Genomic DNA, 17,255 nt, shown 5'->3' on the forward strand with positions numbered 1-17,255 from the left:
ACTCCCAGGACTGTGTCCAAAAACAATGCCTTGTCATGGTGAATTCCTTCTGGCAAATTCTTTCTGGCTTCCCTTAAATGGGTGAAGAAAATGTGAAGCTTGCCAGTGTTTGGGAGAAGTATCCAGGAACACTCCAGTGTAGAGTCAGGAAACAAAGTCTGACCTGGGAGCTGGTATGCGCAGTTTCCCCATAGGACACAGACAAGGATTCTTGGCCTTGGGAGGCTCTATCTGAAAACATGCAAGTGAATGTTTGCTTTCTCCACTCATGTTTTTCTTTTATAACCCCAGGTGTTTTCACATATAAAAGTCCATTATAACTTAGGAGTATTGGCTTGAGCCAAATTTTTCTATGTAAATTAGATTCTAATATAGTTTTCTTTATTTCCTTGATTAAACCAAGGATCTTTTAAGGTTCCAATAATCAATTATTTTATTTGAAAACAAAGTGCTAAAAATCACTTATTTTGGAATTCTGATGGTGGCAAGACGTGATATGGAAGGCTGTCCCTTGAGACTCCCTTGCTGTTCCAGAAGATGGAGAACAAATGCAAGATATTTGTAATTTCTGGGGTTTAGTCAACCTTTCTTCTTCTCTTTCTTTTCTTCTTCCTTCTCTTTCTTTTCTTCTTCCTTCTCTTTCTTTCTTTCTTCCTTCCTTCCTTCCTTCCTTCCTTCCTTCCTTTCTTTCTTTCTTTCTTCCTTCCTTCCTTTCTTTCTTTCTTTCTTTCTTTCTTTCTTTCTTTCTTTCTTTCTTTCTTTCTTTCTTTCTTTCTTTCTTTCTTTCCAATCTCTTTAGTACTTATGATTAAAGGTAGGAGCCACTGGTGCCTGGCTAGCATTTCTTTGAAGGGTCTTTCTCTCTCTCTCTCTCTCTCTCTCTCTCTCTCTCTCTCTCTCTCTCTCTCTCTCTCTCTCTCTCTCTCTCCTCATACATACACAAAATACCTATTATGATTTGTGGCTCTGTATGCATTTACATATAATTGTATATTATATATATATGTGATACATGACAGCGTACTTATTGTTTTGTTTTGTTTTTTTTGTCGGTCGTGGGGCTTGAACTCTGGGCAGTGTACTTATTGTTTAACAGCAAGACTCTAAGCTCAAGCTAAGAACAATTCCTAGTGTAGTCATTGGAACACGTATTCTCAATTCTACATCTATTGGTAAGATGTAAAGATGCTCATATAACAGGGAGAATGTGAACACTGAAGGATTTCTGCATGATGCAAATGGTGAGCTTCAGATCATTTGAGCCATTACTACTACCTGTTTGGATGTGACATTCTAGATCTGTTCCATAGATTACCTTACCGCTTGCATTTCATAAGCAACCATCTGTTTTCTACTCAAAGTAGTTCAGACCCTTTTGAAGTTACTATAGTTTTGTATTCACTTAATGTCATATACCATCATTACTATTACTAGCAGTATGGAGGGTTAAAACACTTGCTAGGCTGACATGCTAGAACTGAGCCATGTCTTCAGCCTTATATTTTACTATTTAATTTTATGGGTAAGGTCCCCCTGTCTGAGTATGCACCTAAGCAGAAAGCTGCTTAGTTTGGGACTTATTGTTTTGGACTTTCTTCCTGGACTTGCCTGATATCATGATCCTCCCAGTGTCAGCCTCTGACACAAGGCTCAAGATGGTTCTGTGCCCAGCGATAGGCTGAGAAGGGGTTTTTGTGAATTTTTCTGCTTGAGCTAGCCTCAAATCATTGTGTTCCCATTCTCAACCTCTTAAGTAGCTAGGGTTACAAGCAGGGCAACCAGTTTGAGTTATACACATTAACAAACTCAATAATCTAATGTGTTAGTCATGATTTCAATTGTTGGGAGTTTATGCTTGACAAGACAGTCTTTGCTCTCTCTTTCTCCTCTCAACCCTTCTCACTTAGAAGAATGTCAGGGAGGACAAGAAGACCATTAAACAATTGGTTCAGATATGAGCAACAAACACAACTAACAATGGAGATCACAGTCCAGAGCGGAGACACTGGAAATAAGCAGTGTCTGATAGGACTGGTTCTGTGGCCTCTCTAGGATTATTTTATCCTTTCCCTCTTGCCTAGAAAATGACGGTTGCATCTCAAAGGTCATATTCATTTTAAGAGAAGAAGAGCCTCAGAAAGGAGGAAGGGTAGTGCTAGATGTAGTATGTTCCTTTTCTCAGAGAGAGGCAAGCTTTCCAGAACTCCTCCTCCTTTCTTATCAGGAGTTCTAGCTGTGATTTCCAGATCTGTGTCAGAAGGTCATCATTATTGGAAAAGCATCTGCCCACAAGGAAGGGAGCTAGAAATCCTTTGGGATAAGCCAATGAACAGTATCCATGGAAGTACATTTTTACCTTGCCTTTTCCTTTGTGTTTCTCCTTGAATTTGTGGCCCTCCTCCACCTAGGTCTCCAATCACAAAGCGGGTAGAATTGCTCAAAGTGATCGCCTGAGATTTCTTTTGGGAAATAAAACTTCCTTCATTCAAAGTGATAGATATACAACAGAGAAAAGAACACAATTGACCATGAAACAGGAAATCTTTATTAGAGTAGAGGAAGGTGAGCAAATGCTGGAGTCAGCAGGAAGAGAGGGCACATTCAGGCTGCACCCAGTGGATTCATGGAATAAGCACACACTACCTTTGCCAGAGGCAGAACTAATCTTGTTGCTTGTGAAATGTGACACAGACAACAGTTCCTATAGATCATTTAATTATACATTGCTACAGAGAAATGTTGCATATTTTCATGTCTTCATACCAAATAACATAGCAAAATATTGTAACATTCACAAACTAAAAAGACATTTCTTCATGCTACCTAGTAACATAGCTCCTTCATGGGTCTTATTTACTTTTTTTTTTTTTTTTTAAAGCACTATCATATAGAATAGAATATTACATTATGGCCATGAAAACAGCAAAACCTCCTGCAAGAAGGCTAGAGTTGCCATGTTTCTCAGTTTGGGGGCCCTGTCCTTCCTCCTGTGCCTGAACTGTCCTTCAAGGCCACCTTGCAGATAAGTGCTGTTTAAACTACACCCAACAAGGAGCTCCCAGGGGACTTGTCACCCTCACTCTCGCCTGAACAGCCACTGTCAGATGACTCACTGCTATGGTCGCTTTTAGAAGGGCTAAAGCTCCCGTGGGAATGGGGTCTCCTGTATCTCCAGGGACCTCTTCTTGCAGATGCCCTCCTCTCCCACTTTATTCCCTGTAGAATTATGTTGTTCATCATGGCTTTATCTGCCATGAGTTATAATACTCCTCTCATTACTGGGGACATTGTGGGAGCCTATTTCATTTCTAATTTCATTACCAAGTGTTAACAGGTTTTGACTTTTGCCCTGACTGGAAAGCCTTGGTTTCTCACTTCATACCTCTTATATTGCTCTGGTCCTTTATTGGAGCTACCCTTGCCATGTTTAGGGATTTCATTGTAATGAGCGCTTTCATTTGTATTTCTACTACTGTCTTTTCCTTTCTTTCTGGAGGGTGAATTTGGATAATGGAACTCCATTTTTCCTTGATGAGCATTTTAGCTGTCAGTATTCACTCTGCTTCCTTCTTTTCCAGGGAGTTCCCTAAAATTTGATATCCCCTACGATGTCATTGTTGTGCTCGACCAGGCTCACACCAGTACCTGTCTCTTTCCTCTGTCACTACTGGCTCCAATGACACTGCCACCATGTCCTGTCTCTGGAAGCTCTTTGTAACCTGGCAGTCTTGGGTCAAGATTAATAGTCTCCGATCCACTTTGGCCTGGGAGCTCTGTTTGAATATCTGGACCAATAACTCCTCCTTCACCACAAACATCCTTAAAAGGCTGGCCATCCCCACTGAATGGAGACAGGCCATTATTCCCTGTCTCCTGAGGATCTATCTATGTCACCACTGCCTTCAAAGTCACTGAGGATTTTTCGGCCTTTGGGGACCCGTGTTAAGTAGTGAGTGTCACGTCTGATATGGTGGTTGCTCTTTGTACTGAGCTTGTGTGGTCTTGGAAACCTCTTTGACAGTTCTTTTTCCTTCTGAATGGGTTTTAACATAGTTGAACCTGCTAGAATTTTATCACAGTGCTAAATAAAAGCTCAAAAGCAATATTGTTGTTGCTTTTATGCCCCTGCTAAAGTATGATTTTCAACAAGGTAATTATTTTCTGTAATTAAAAAAATAGTACAATCTTTAGACAATATCTAAAAACCTAGCTGTCATATATTTAGCAAAATTAATAGAGATTTGGGGGGGGCGGTGGCTCACGCCTGTAATCCTAGCTACTCAGAAGACTGAGATCTGAGGATGGAGGTTCAAAGCTAGCCTGGGCAAGAAAGTCCATGAGACTCTTATCTCCAATAAACCACTAGAAAACCGGAAATGGTAGAGCGCTTGCCTTGAGCTGAAGAGCACAGGGACAGCGCTTAAGCCCAGAGTTCAAGCACCACGACCGACCAAAAAAAAAACAAAAAGAATAGAGATTTATTGAAAGAGATCATTCTGGAATGGACAAGGCAGGTTTCAAGAAGAGTGAGCTGCGTTTAATGATGCTGCAGATATGGATCTGCAAATGCGGGGGCGGTGAGAGGAGATGTTAAGAGTCAACTCTTTGAAAACACAGCAATTGAAAGACAATATTGCTAAATCTCTATGTCTGGAGCAGAGAAATCCTAAATAAGAGGTTTGGAAATATCAGAGAAGTTGAGAGTAAAGTCATAGTTACTAAAGGCTAGAAAGACTTCAGAGGGAGGAAAAGACGAAGAAAGGTTTAGTGATATACAATATAAAATTAGATAAGAACAAGAATTTCTAGTATAATATTGTATCTTAGGGGGATTATAAACTATAACAATATGTTGTACATTTCAGAACACTTAAAGAAAGGCTTTTGAAAGGTTTTACAAGAAAGACATGATAAGTAATTTGGGGCTATAGATATGTCTAGATTCCATTAAATATTATATAAACATTTCATAATGTTCTTTAACATGGATCAAGTATATTATTATACTTTGATGTATCCATTAAAAGGTAAACAAAGCCAGGTGCTGGTGGCTCATGCCTGTAATCCTAGTTACTCAGGAGGTTGAGATCTGAGGAACTATAATCTAAGCCAGTTCAGGTAGGAAAGTCTATGAGACACTTATCTCCAATTAACTACCAGAAAACCAGAAGTGCAGCTTTGGCTCAAAATGTTAGAGTCCTAAACTAGAGTAAAAAAGCTCAGGGACAACACATAGGCCCTGAGTTCAAGCTCCATAACAAACAAACAAAAGACCCCAAAACATAAATAGAGAGATAAAAAAGAGGATAAGAGATAAATATATAGGTAGATGGCTTTTTTTTTTTTGGTGGATTGAATTCAGGGCCTGGCCACTGTCTTTAACCCTTTTTGTGCTCAAGGTTAACACTCTGCCACTTGAGCCACAGTTCGAAGCCAGCCTGGGCAGAAAAGCCCCTGTGAGACTCTTATCTCCAATAAACCACTCAAAAACCGGAAGTGTAGCCAGGTGCTGGTGGCACACACCTGTAATCCTATCTATTCAGGAGGCTGAGATCTGAGGATCCCTGTGCAAAACTAGCCCAGGCAGGAAAGTCAGTGAGACTCTTATCTCCAATAAACCACCAGAAAATGGGAAGGGCTGCTGTGGCTCAAGTGGTAGAGAGCTGGCCTTAAGCTGAAGAGCTGAGGGACAGCACCCAGGCCAAGAGTTCAAGCCCCACAACCAACAACAACAACAAAAAAACCTGGAAGTGGTGCTGTGGTAGAGCACTAGCCTTGAGCACAAAAAAAAGGCTCAGACACAGTGCCCAGGCCAGGAGTTCAAGGTCCACAACTGACAAAAAAAATGTGAATGAGGAGAAGCTAATTTAAAAAATATAGTAATAACTCTGCATTATGCCTGATAAGCAAATTTCACCATATAGAAAGGCTTCATTTTTTAGGAAGCTCACATTAGGAGAGCAACTCAGAATGATAGGCTTTCATAGAAAGGACACACACAAATGCTAGGGCATTTTGTGGAAATCATCATTGCAGAAACATTTTCCCACAATTAGTCTGTGTGTTCAAGTGCTTTGGTGAGTGAGTTTCTAGCTGTAGCTATTTCCAACTGAAATAGGTCAGTCAGTTACAGGAGCCCTGGCAACATGCCAATGCTATTGAGAGCTGTGTCAACTAACAATCAAATCTAAGACATCCAAATGGCTTTGGAACTGGTTCCTACTTCATTTGAAAGTGCTGGTTCAGAAGCCTATAGTAGGCATAGAGTATGGTAAATATGTACTGTAGGTCGGCAGTTTTGGAACACACCATCATTTTCATTTAAGAACAGAATTTGAGATGGGAATCTAGCTCAGAGGTAGAATATTTCCCTAGCATGTGCAAGCACTTTGGTTCCATCAGTAGCAAAAGAAGAAAAAGAGGAAAAGCAAAAACATGGATGGAAAGGAAAGAGGGGGAATAGGAGGAAGACGTGGAGAATTGGAGGAAAGGAGAGAGAGGAACAGGAAAAGGATTCCTCGGAATCCTTCTTCTTCTGAGGAAGAGGAAAGGAGAACGAGGAGAGGAGGAAGTGGAGGAATAGATAAAGGAGAGAAGGAAGAGACCGTGGGGAAGACAGAATAGCCATAAACAAAACTAGGAAAGCAAATCAGCATAAATGTTTTAAGTATCTGTGACAGTTTAGATCATATTTAAGTGTTCTCTCTCAGAAAAATATAATTACCAGTTTCACAAATTGGAGATTGGTGAGAAAAGAACAGATTTTATGCAGATGCTTTTATTTTGGTATCTTGAATATATTTACCAAATATGACATCACCTAAGATGCTAGTAAACAAAATTAAAAATTTTCAATTTAATATAGAAGTTTCCTCCCCTTCCTTTTCCTCTCCAGCCCTGGGGCTTGAACTCTGTCTTGGCCTGTAATTGTCCCCAAGCTCTTTTGCTCAAGGTTAGCATTCTACCACGCTTCTGGCTTTTTCTGTGATTAATTGTAGATAGGGACTTTCCTGCTCAGGCTGGCTTTGAACTGTGATCCTCAGATCTCAGCCTCCTGAATAGCTTAGGAGTACAGGCATGAGCCAACAGTGCCCCGCCAGAGTTATTTTTATACAGAAATCTAAATTACAGGCATATGAATTGTTCTCTTCAACTACATTATTGATCTTAATTATGTAAGAGTCTTTGCAATATAGTCACAACCATGAATGCTTTATGAATATCTCTCCAGATGGTAAACATGGAGCCTGTAAACAAAGTTTTTGAAAAACAGAATGAAAGAGAAAGCCAGTCTACTGTCAGGTAATGAGAATAGCACCATGCCATTGATCCTCTACATTTAGCTTCTTCCTTACAGTGTTCAAGTAGGAGATAGATCCTTATGGAGGGCACAAATTTCATTGACCTGGGAACAAGGCACCTGTGGGCCCAGAGCTACTGGTGAACTGTAATCACTGACTTTTAATCATCCCTACTTAAGTTAGGGTATACTCTCCAAAAGAAGTTTAAAAAAAAACTCCCAGCAAGATTGTTATCTTTGACTGAGAATAGAAAATTGTCTGTAAGCATAGAACCACATACTGTTGTCATATGAGAGAGAGGATCAGGTGTATTGTCTCAGGTGATTGTTTTGGTACACAAAAGTGTTAGAGTTTCGTCTATGTCAGCTTTCAAGAGAACATGTTATTCTTTTCAAAAGGGAAAGGAATAAGCCTGTCAACAACAGAAGCCCCTTGCTTGCTTCACTTTTCTGTACTCTCTCTCTAGTTTAGTGCAAGAATTCTGTAAAGGATAATACTGTATGCAAAGGGAGTGAATTATTCCTTAGTGAGAAAAAAATCACTTTTCTTTTTCATCTCCTGCAAGGACAATTTGGATAAATATATTTTTGTATCATTTTCTCTTCAGTTCAAATTTCAGGCCTGGAGTGTGGCTTTCCTGGTGCACTGCCTGCCTAGCAAGCATAAGGCCATGAGTTCAAACCCAGCACTATCAATAAAATACAAAAAAAAAGCCCCCAAAAGTATAAATTTCAGAAGTTTGTTCAAAATTCATAGTAATCTCTTTTTTAAAGGCTTGCACTAGCAGCTTTTATTCTGTGATTTAAACAGTGACACAACACTTCCATTATTTCTTGTATTTTTAGGATGGTTTCCATAACATGCCAATTCTATTCACATGAATCCAGAAGCTTACTGAAGGAGAAAGGTCCAGTTTAAAATAATGCAATATTAATATTGTCATTTTCTTCCTAAACATTACCTTTTAACAGTTCCCTCACTCACCCTCCCCCTTCCCCCCATCTACCTATTATTTCGGTTTGTGATAACTCATGGAGAAACTAAGGTTAAAAAGTCTGTGTTATTTTATATTACAATAGGCCTCTTAGACTAAGATGGTAGTTGTACACCTCCTTCTGGGCTTACGTGGGTAATTTAAATGAGTAAAGCAGCCTGTTCTAAGCAAACACGGTCCACCCCAAGAACTTGAAATCTATGGCTTAGAGCACGAGGAGCTGGGTGGAAATTTTTACAGTAAATGCTGTTTTTTCCACTCCACCTGCTTGGTTACCCTAGTCTTTATATATATATATATATATATATATATATATATATGTGTGTGTGTGTGTGTGTGTGTGTTTATTGTGAAAATACCATACAGAGGGGTTATAATCACATGAGCGGCGGAAAGGGCCATGCGGCCTGGCCCCGACACTGGTGGGCACCGCGTTGGTGCGCAGAGCACAGAGTGCCCGCAGAGGCATTCAGGCAGGATCCGGCCGGGCCACGAAGCAGCCTAAAGCCGCCGGGCTTCCCACGTTCAACCCTAAATCCAAGCTACTTTTCTATGAGAGAAATATCCAAGCAGTGGCCTTGATGCTACCCCTGCAAATGGGGCATTTTCTTAGAGGAGTGCACTCCTGGCATATCAGCAGATGGCCATAAGGAGTAAAAAAAAGTAGGGACTTCTCTGCACATATATTACAAGTTTGTTCTTCTTGCAGTCTCCTTAAAAAGTTTTATCCAGGGTAGGAAGGACACATGTCAAATGTTGAAACAGAGCCATTCTCTTGTTCCAGATTAATGACAAGTCATCTACTGACATTGCTTCCACTAGTCTGTCCTTCTTTCCTCCTCGGCTTTAAGAAGTGCTGACACGGTATCATTAACTGTTTATAGTTCTCCCCAGTAGTGATGATTCTACTCTGCACTGTCTCAACAATGTGTAGATTGCACCCACAAGCAAGCTCAAGGCTGAAAAGGTTTAATTCATTGAAAAGAACATGGTTTTTCTTTCTTGCTATTTCTTTGTTGCTTTGTATGTCCCTCCCCAACGGTGTAACCCCTGTTTTCACTGTATTTGATGTTGGTATAATTTGTGGAGGGGAAGGGAAAAAACAAATTGTTTAAATAGGGATACAGGTGGACCTATTGTAGCAATAAGATGTACAAGATGTTATATCGAAAAAATGAACTTTACAACTTTGGCGGGGGGGGGGGGGGGGGGGGGGGGGGGGGGGGGGGGGGGGGGGGGGGGGGGGGGGGGGGAGTCGTAGGGAAGGGATGGGAAGGGGAAACAAAGGAGGAGGCAACAATGCTTGATAAGAAATGTACTCATTATCTTGCCCATGTAATTGTAACCCCTCTGTATAGTATTTTCACAATAAAAAAACTTATTAATTTTTAAAAAGAACATGTTTTCTGGAGAGAGCGCTCAGGGTTGCCCTGCTCACAGAAGGCTGCTTAGGGAAGTATTTCCCTTGGTTAGCCAATCTAGGCACTCAGGGATGGCCAAAGCCATGATCTTCTAGGGCCCAGCTCCTGCTAGAACTGCAGCAGATCTTGGCATTGGCCTCATAGTGCTAGGCATGCAAGAATTTGCAATGGAAGAGTTAGGACACAAAGGCCTCCACATAGATTTCAAAGGTGGATGTGAGGTTGAAGCTGAAGATGCAATGGAGAATCCAAAAAGTTAATGTCTGTCAGGGGAGCCACGATGAATGGTATGAGCTGAAGGTAGAGAGGAGCCAGCACATAGGCTGCAGCTAGCAAGAACTTGGGAACAGAGCTGCCCAGAGCCTTTGCAACTTACGTGACTACCATAGGCTGTGGATTGTAGACATGTAGCTGTTGTATTTAATGCTTGTCCTGCTACCTTTTCCATCTTGCTTTGATCCCATTCTTCCCATATCACAACTCTCCACTTGGGGGATGGTAATTTTTGTTATGCGCATTTGCGTATTGGAAGTTTATAACTTACTTTTTGATTCCACAGGTCCTTATAACTAAGAGTTTGCCCCAAGTCTCAGAAGAAATTTTGGACTTGAACTTTTGAGCGATACTGGAACTGTGCAACTGTATGGACTCTTGGTTAAGAACAGAATACATTCTGCATTGAGATACACATAGCATTTTAGATGGGGGCAGGTGTCAAATATCTCCCCAGGTTAAATGAGATGTGTTGACAGGGGTGAACTATGATGGTTTATCGAGCTCAACTGAGTAGACTGAGAAGTGGCTAGAAGATCAGGAAAGCACATATCAGGGTTGTCTATGAGGTTGTTTCCAGTTAGGAGTAACTAAGTGGAGAGAACCTTTCCCAGATGAGGTGACACCATCCCATGGGCTGTGGCCCAGATGGAATAAAAGGGGGAAAGGATGAAAGCTTCCTTTTCCTTCTTCCCTCCCTCCCTCTCATTTTCCCTTCCCCCTCCCTACCTTTTCCCCTCTTTCCCTTCTTCCTCCCTTTCATTCTTTCTCTCTCCCTTTCCCTCCCTCCCTCAACCCCTCCTTTCTCCTCCTCTTTCCTCCCTCTATGCCCCCTTTTCTATTTCCCCCTCCTCATTCCTCTCTGTTCTGCCACCTCTTTCCTTGCTGCTGTCTGAAATAGTGAGCCAGATCAAACTTTACTTCCCTTAAGCTGTTTTCTCAGATGCTTTCCCAGCAAGGGAAAACTGATTAGCACAATTTTGTCACTTTATCCTGTCACACAAATTCTAAAGTCTTCTTCTGTGCCTTTGTCTGTTACAGCCCTATCCCCATCAAATACACTATGAAGTCTGATTCCTAAATATTCCTCAGTGTTCTTTGATTTGTTCCAGTTGCTCCACTCCCTTAAGAGCCTCCCCCGAGGCCTTCTCTCATCACTCCTGTATCCCATCCCTCCTGCACATCCGCTCCTAGGCATTCACTCTCATTTGCAGGCAGATCCTTTCTTTTAAAAATTATAATCACAAGTAAGATATTAATTATTTTTATTAATAAAAATTTAAACAGCACACATTACCAAAAAATATTAAAGGGCCTCAAAGTAGAATTCAGTGTTAGTCCAATTTTTTGGAAATCCTAAGGGAAGACATCACTGGATATTTTACAGTTCTTACAAATTCTCGGAAGCATTACAGAAAACATAGAAAATGTCTAAAATGCTAAAAGTAAAGCAACTCATTCATATACAAGTTATTTGTGTAAAATTATTTTTGAGATTTTTGTTGTCTATAATTCTCAAAATTGTACCAAAAAAATCACTATGAATGAAAGTCACATTGAAGATTTGTTTCTAGTCTAATTATATATATATATATATATATATATATATATATATATATATATATATAATGGAAATTCATATTAGAAATTTTCATCACATACAATTTCTGGAAAACTGTTTTTACCTTTCTATACAAGAGCATTTCTGAAATATTGGATCATATGTCCAAGCCTAGGGTTCATAGTCCCACAAATGCCTGGCCACTCAGTCTGTCATGAATAACAGAGGAAAACTAAACCAATCATTTGTGGGACTGGGTTATTCTAGCCTAGATGTATGTTCATAGTTCATGAGTAGTCTTACAATATACTTTGGGTTTATTCTTGGTGTCTTCTGGATGTTTCTTTATGGTGCTTGTAGCATCTCCTATTATGCTCTATTATGCTTCTATTTTGCTCATGTCAGTTTTTCAGTCTCTTTTCTCTCTCATTCACATTCCTTTCATTATTGTTGTTGTAATTTTGTTTTTTGTTTCTCCTTCAGCTTCTATGTAGGTTTATCTATCCAGATTGTTTTTCTTGCGTATTTGACAGGAAATTTTTCATAAGGATCTCTGTTGACAATGGTGCTTTCATCTTCTATCTTTTTGATTGGTCGTCTTTCAGCTGGATAGTGCCTATTTCATTCACTTTATTGTGCAAAATGTTCCTTTGTTGAAATTATCATCTAGGTTCATTGCATTCCTTGCAGGTGTATGGTCATTTTTTTTTTATGGTGTGACTGGTATGTGTAGGTATCTGGTATTTCCAGTAGTTGAAAACTGTGACAATGTTTTGGTAACTAGTTTGTTGTCTTCAGCTGTAAGCTTTAATAATTGTTGAGTGTTGTTTAAAGTATATGTTTGTCCCTATATATGTTAAGAGTTTTTTCTATCATTGTGGTTTTGAAAAGTTTTTTGGTGGCTGGTGAGATTTTTTTTTCTATATGGCTCATTACTTGTGACTGAATGTTCCAGAAAAGATGTTATAGTTCTTAATAAACAAAGTTTTTTATAACTGCTTCTTGTATTGTTGCGGCTGATGTTGAAGTAGAATTTCTTTTTCTAACACAGATATCTTCCTTAGTGCCTCCAATCTCTTCTGTTGTAAGTTGTCATTCAATTGGGGCAGTTGGTAGCATTTATTTTTATCTTTGTAGTTTGGTGACTCTGTCTGACTTGTGAAGTTATATAGACTGGGCAAGGGAGATGTTGAGCATTGACCCTGACTGTGTTGAAGCTTAATTAGTTCTTGTTTTGTTACCACCAGTGCATGATTATAACTAACATTGATGCCAGTGATTTTCAGATTGCATTTAGCTTCCTTCTTCCCTTTAATGTCTACCAAATGAAATATGGTAGGTAGAAGTTTAACTCAGCCGGTGTGCAGGGTTTGGACATAATTTTTTGTTAAGTCATCCTTGATTGGTGTAGGTTCTTCAGTTTCTAGATTGTCACTGGTAGCCAAAAGTCTGTTGGCCCTGGGGACTTACATTACTATTTTTATTTTCGCTGAGGACAGTGAGTTAGACTAATTCCTTTGCCCTAGCAGGTAGGAGTCGAACGCGTTTGCCTGCTACTTTGGTAAGGTTAGCAGTTTGATTCAGGATCTTGGTACTCTCAGTGGCCTTGTCTACTGTAGTGTCCTGGGCTGTTGAATGAGTTCTAGAAGCCTGGATGTCCACAGGTGTGGCCACAGATGACTGGGTACTCTCAGTTTCTTGCACAGTCTTGCTGAGAGAGTTGGTCCCAGCTTGCTTTAAATCCTCTACTTCCAAAGTAGATTGAGAAGCCTGGGTTCTAGAAGTTCCTCCCTTAGCTGTTTGGAAGTTTAAGGTTTTGTACAAAATGTTGGTGGAAGAAGCACCCTTCTTCCATTTTGGCTGGTTGGTTGCAATCCTAGCAGCCAAGTGTTCAGTGTAGGGAGCTCTGGAGTTGAGTTGTGAAACCTGGAAAAAGTTTGAGAGGTCAGAAGGCTGCCTTAACAGCATTCAGAATGATGAGAGCTGGCTGTGGAAGGGTTAAAACAGACAGCTCTGGAGGTTAGAGACTGGATTGCTACTCCCCTCCCCTTCCACCTTCCCTTGGACTGGCAGCTACACTGGGGACCTTGACAACTTTTATCTTGGGCTAAATATATTGACACATGTCTATCTATCTATCTATCTATATGTCCATATATATATATATATATATATATATATATATATATATATGTATATCCTATCTCAAAAGCATAAGGGAACTAGTGTCTCTCACAAACTCAGTTTTAGCTCTGATTTTGCATGTATCCATAGTAACCTTCCTTGTGCTAACTCAAATAAATATGCTTGCTTGTGGGGACTTGAGGTCCAAGTGCCAGAGAGCCTTGGGACTCTTGAACCGCGCTGATTTTCATCTCTTATTCCTTTCTCTGCCTTTTCTAATTTTCTTCTGCCTGATATCCTATCATGCTGCCTTGGGTTTCAGTTAGCAACAGTTCAGTGGTTTGGTCCTTAGCTATTCTGGGGCTCAGGTCAAAGGATACACTCTTAGTGATCTTTCAGGGGGACCTGTCTAATTGAACATCATCGACTGATGAACTAGCTTTTATGCTGGTGGTGTCTCCAACAACTTTTCTCTCAACTGTTTGAGAGCTCTTGGATTTTTTTTTTTGTCAAAATGATATTCATCTTCCTGGAGCAGATATTTGTCCTTTGCTGTCACCTCATGCCTGGCAGCAGGAGGTCTGGGATTTCTTCAGGCCTCAAGTCAGATCCCATTGTCTTGGTGACCTCAGAGGACACTTTGCCCTTCCCTGCTTTAGTGTCTCTGTCTCCTGAATATTTCCTGGAAGCCAGTTTACCAATGCCCCTGCCTTCAATGAAGGGTACAGGGGATGAAGGCTTGGATAATTTGTCTGTCTTTGTAGGGGCTACACTGTCAATGACGTGAAGGGAAACAGTGGTTATAAGCTGAATCTGAGACCCACTGAGGATACTGGGTGTCCTCAGTGATTATGCTGTCATCATCACTGCTCACTGGGGAGGTGGTGTACAGTGGATTCTGTCCTTAAAGTGGGGGAAAGTGTTTTGGGTCTGACCTCTTCCTCAAAGGGATATAAAAAGTTCTTCCATTCATGGTCAGAAATCTAGTAGGGTCTTTGCAGATAATCCTCCTCTGCAGTCCCAGTGGATGATTTTGGGGGGACTCTATCCACTAGATGGGGACTCCTTCCATGCTATGGAGTTGGATATTGATCAGTGTTGGTAAGGTTGAAGGACTTACGTAGATGACATTCTTTGCGGCAAAAAAAAAGCTCCATGGAAGTGGCGTTGTAGCTCAAGTGGTAGAGCACTAGCCTTGAGCTGAAGAGCTGAGGGACAGCGCTCAGGCCCAGAGTTCAAGGCCCACGATGGAAAAAAAAAAAAAAAACCTCCTGTAGATGTTCACCTGGGTCTCCATCTTCCAATGTATGGAAACATAGGATAGTTGGAGATTTGTCAATATTGTCAAGCCAGGAGGGTTTATGAGGGTGACCATCTTTAGTGGCAAAGGCAAGAGATTTTCTACAGTCTTGTCCTTCACTATAGAAGGCCTTGGGATGGCTGGATATTTGCCAGCATTGGTAAGCACGGAGGGTGTGCATGGATGCTGATCCTCCAAGACAAAAAAAAGGAGCCCCCGTGGATGATTTTCATTACTCTCTGTAGTGAATTATGTGGGTACATTGGCTGGTGTTAAGCCAGGAAGGTCTGTGCATATTATGCTTCTCTGTGGTAAAGATAGGAGCCCACTGGATAGTTTTTATGTGTATGGGGGACACCATCATCCCCCATGTAGGGACACCGATTGAATATCAGCCAATATCAAAAAGCTAGGACAGTGTGCTAAGATAATCCTTCCTTATGATAGGCATGGGATCCCCACTAAATAATGGTCTTGGGATTTCCTTCCTCCTGGGGGACCACAGTACTTGAGTACTTGCCATAACTCACTGAAGAAGCCCAGTGCCCGCTCATTTCCTGAATGTCAGTTGAAGTCAGCCAGGCAGATCACTGGCTGGTGGAGGCTTGGCCTTTGGTTCCCTGCATTGGAGGTTCTGTTGCGCAAATTCTCTCTGCTCTTTTGGAACCCCAATGGGCCTTGCTGGTCTCAAAGCATATGTACAATGATCTCCAATTGATATTTTACTAAAGTAGACAAAAAGTCCAAATTCTGTAGATTCCAAACCTAAGAGAAGAGCTGTGGCATGACTTTGGCTCTTGATCTTGGATTTGGAACCAATTGTGTTTTGTGTATGATCCAAGCAATGTGACCACCTCTCTAGATTATGACTATCTATGCAGCAACTCTATGATTCTATGGGTGGGGCTGAAGGAGAAAAATGGTGTCTCAAGTGAATGAGGCTGAGCCATGTGTCCCTTGGTAGTCTTCTGTTGGCCCCCTATGTGTCAGTTAGAATAGTGACATCTGAAGAAACAACTGCTTTATAGGCTATGAGTTTGTCTATAGCTGTTAGAAGGGTCCAGAGAAACTAAAGTGTTCTGTTTTGGGGTAGTTGGAGGGTCCAGATTTGGAGAGTATTGTCATCAACTTCACTTCCATTCTCCAAAACCCTTCAGATCCCCTTCAGGGTCTGTTTGGGCTGTCTTCTGTACCTCAGTGTAAGGGAGTGCTGAGCACCTTCGACTCCAAAGGATGAGGCAAATAAGCTGTAGAGGAGATGGTAGTGCAAGGAACAATTGCCAAAACATCATTTCTTATGTGCTTATCGTGTTCTAAGTACTGAAAGTTGAAAAGTTCCTATTTTCTTTAAGTTAATGTTTTAGTACATATCTCTCCAATGTAAAGAGGTTCTGAGGAGCAAAAGAGAATATTTAGGTGTGTGTGTGTGTGTGTGTGTGTGTGTGTGTGTGTGTGTGTGTGTGTGTGTGTGAATTCTGTCATGGTTCTGCCAACCTGACACAAATAAGTAAAGTGTCATTTAGGCTCACAGTGTTGGTGTTTCTGTCCAAGGCCACAGAGAGTGTGTGACAGGCAGCAGCTTACAACAGGACAGCCAGGAAGGAGAGAACTAAAATGCCTATGTTCATGGCAAAGATTTGTTCATCTTAGCACTTATATATTTGTTGGCATTCGCTGAAGGAAATACCGCTCCTAACTCTTGAGCTACACCAATTAGTTTTATAATCTTCCCCTTGTTAACTTAGAATCTTAAATTATTGTTACTATAAATGGGCTATGCAGAGGGATTACAGTTATATAAGTCAAGTAAAGAGTATGTTTATTTCTGGGCAGTGTAACCCCTTTCCTAAATATCTCCAGTTTATCCCTCTCATCCCTACCTCCAAGCTGTGTAGTTCATTTTCAACATAGTATCTAGTGAAAGCCACTGCTGCATTTGTTCACCCTTTGTCCCTCCCTTTCTATGCCCCACTTACCCTCCTAAAGACAGATAAGTGAACAAATCTGACAAAAAGAAAACAAAAACAGCAACAAAGGGGAAAAACACTCATTTCCATTTCTTGGAGTTCATATCGATAAATATTATTTTATAGGATCAGATGCACATGGACATTAATGCCTTTGTGTCCCCCAAGAGTATCCTCCATTAGTCTCACTGTTTGTGAAGGCCTAGAGTCCTGTATAATTTATCATGTCCCTAGGTATTCTAAGTCTAGCTTCCACATATGAGAAAAATAGGTGCTAACTTGCTTAACATGATTTGTTCTAGGTCCATCCATTT

The 17,255-nt window shown here is 40.8% G+C and overlaps 1 pseudogene; it reads right to left on the minus strand.

The window, feature by feature from the left end:
- Positions 1-3,033: 3,033 nt before the first annotated feature.
- LOC138820940 (matrix extracellular phosphoglycoprotein-like) lies at positions 3,034-8,764 on the minus strand (annotated as a pseudogene).
- Positions 8,765-17,255: the final 8,491 nt, after the last annotated feature.

This window comes from Dipodomys merriami, unplaced genomic scaffold (assembly GCF_024711535.1).
Source record: "Dipodomys merriami isolate MVZ:Mamm:240054 unplaced genomic scaffold, mDipMer1.0.p SCAF_9, whole genome shotgun sequence".
Taxonomy (NCBI): Eukaryota; Metazoa; Chordata; class Mammalia; order Rodentia; family Heteromyidae; genus Dipodomys; species Dipodomys merriami.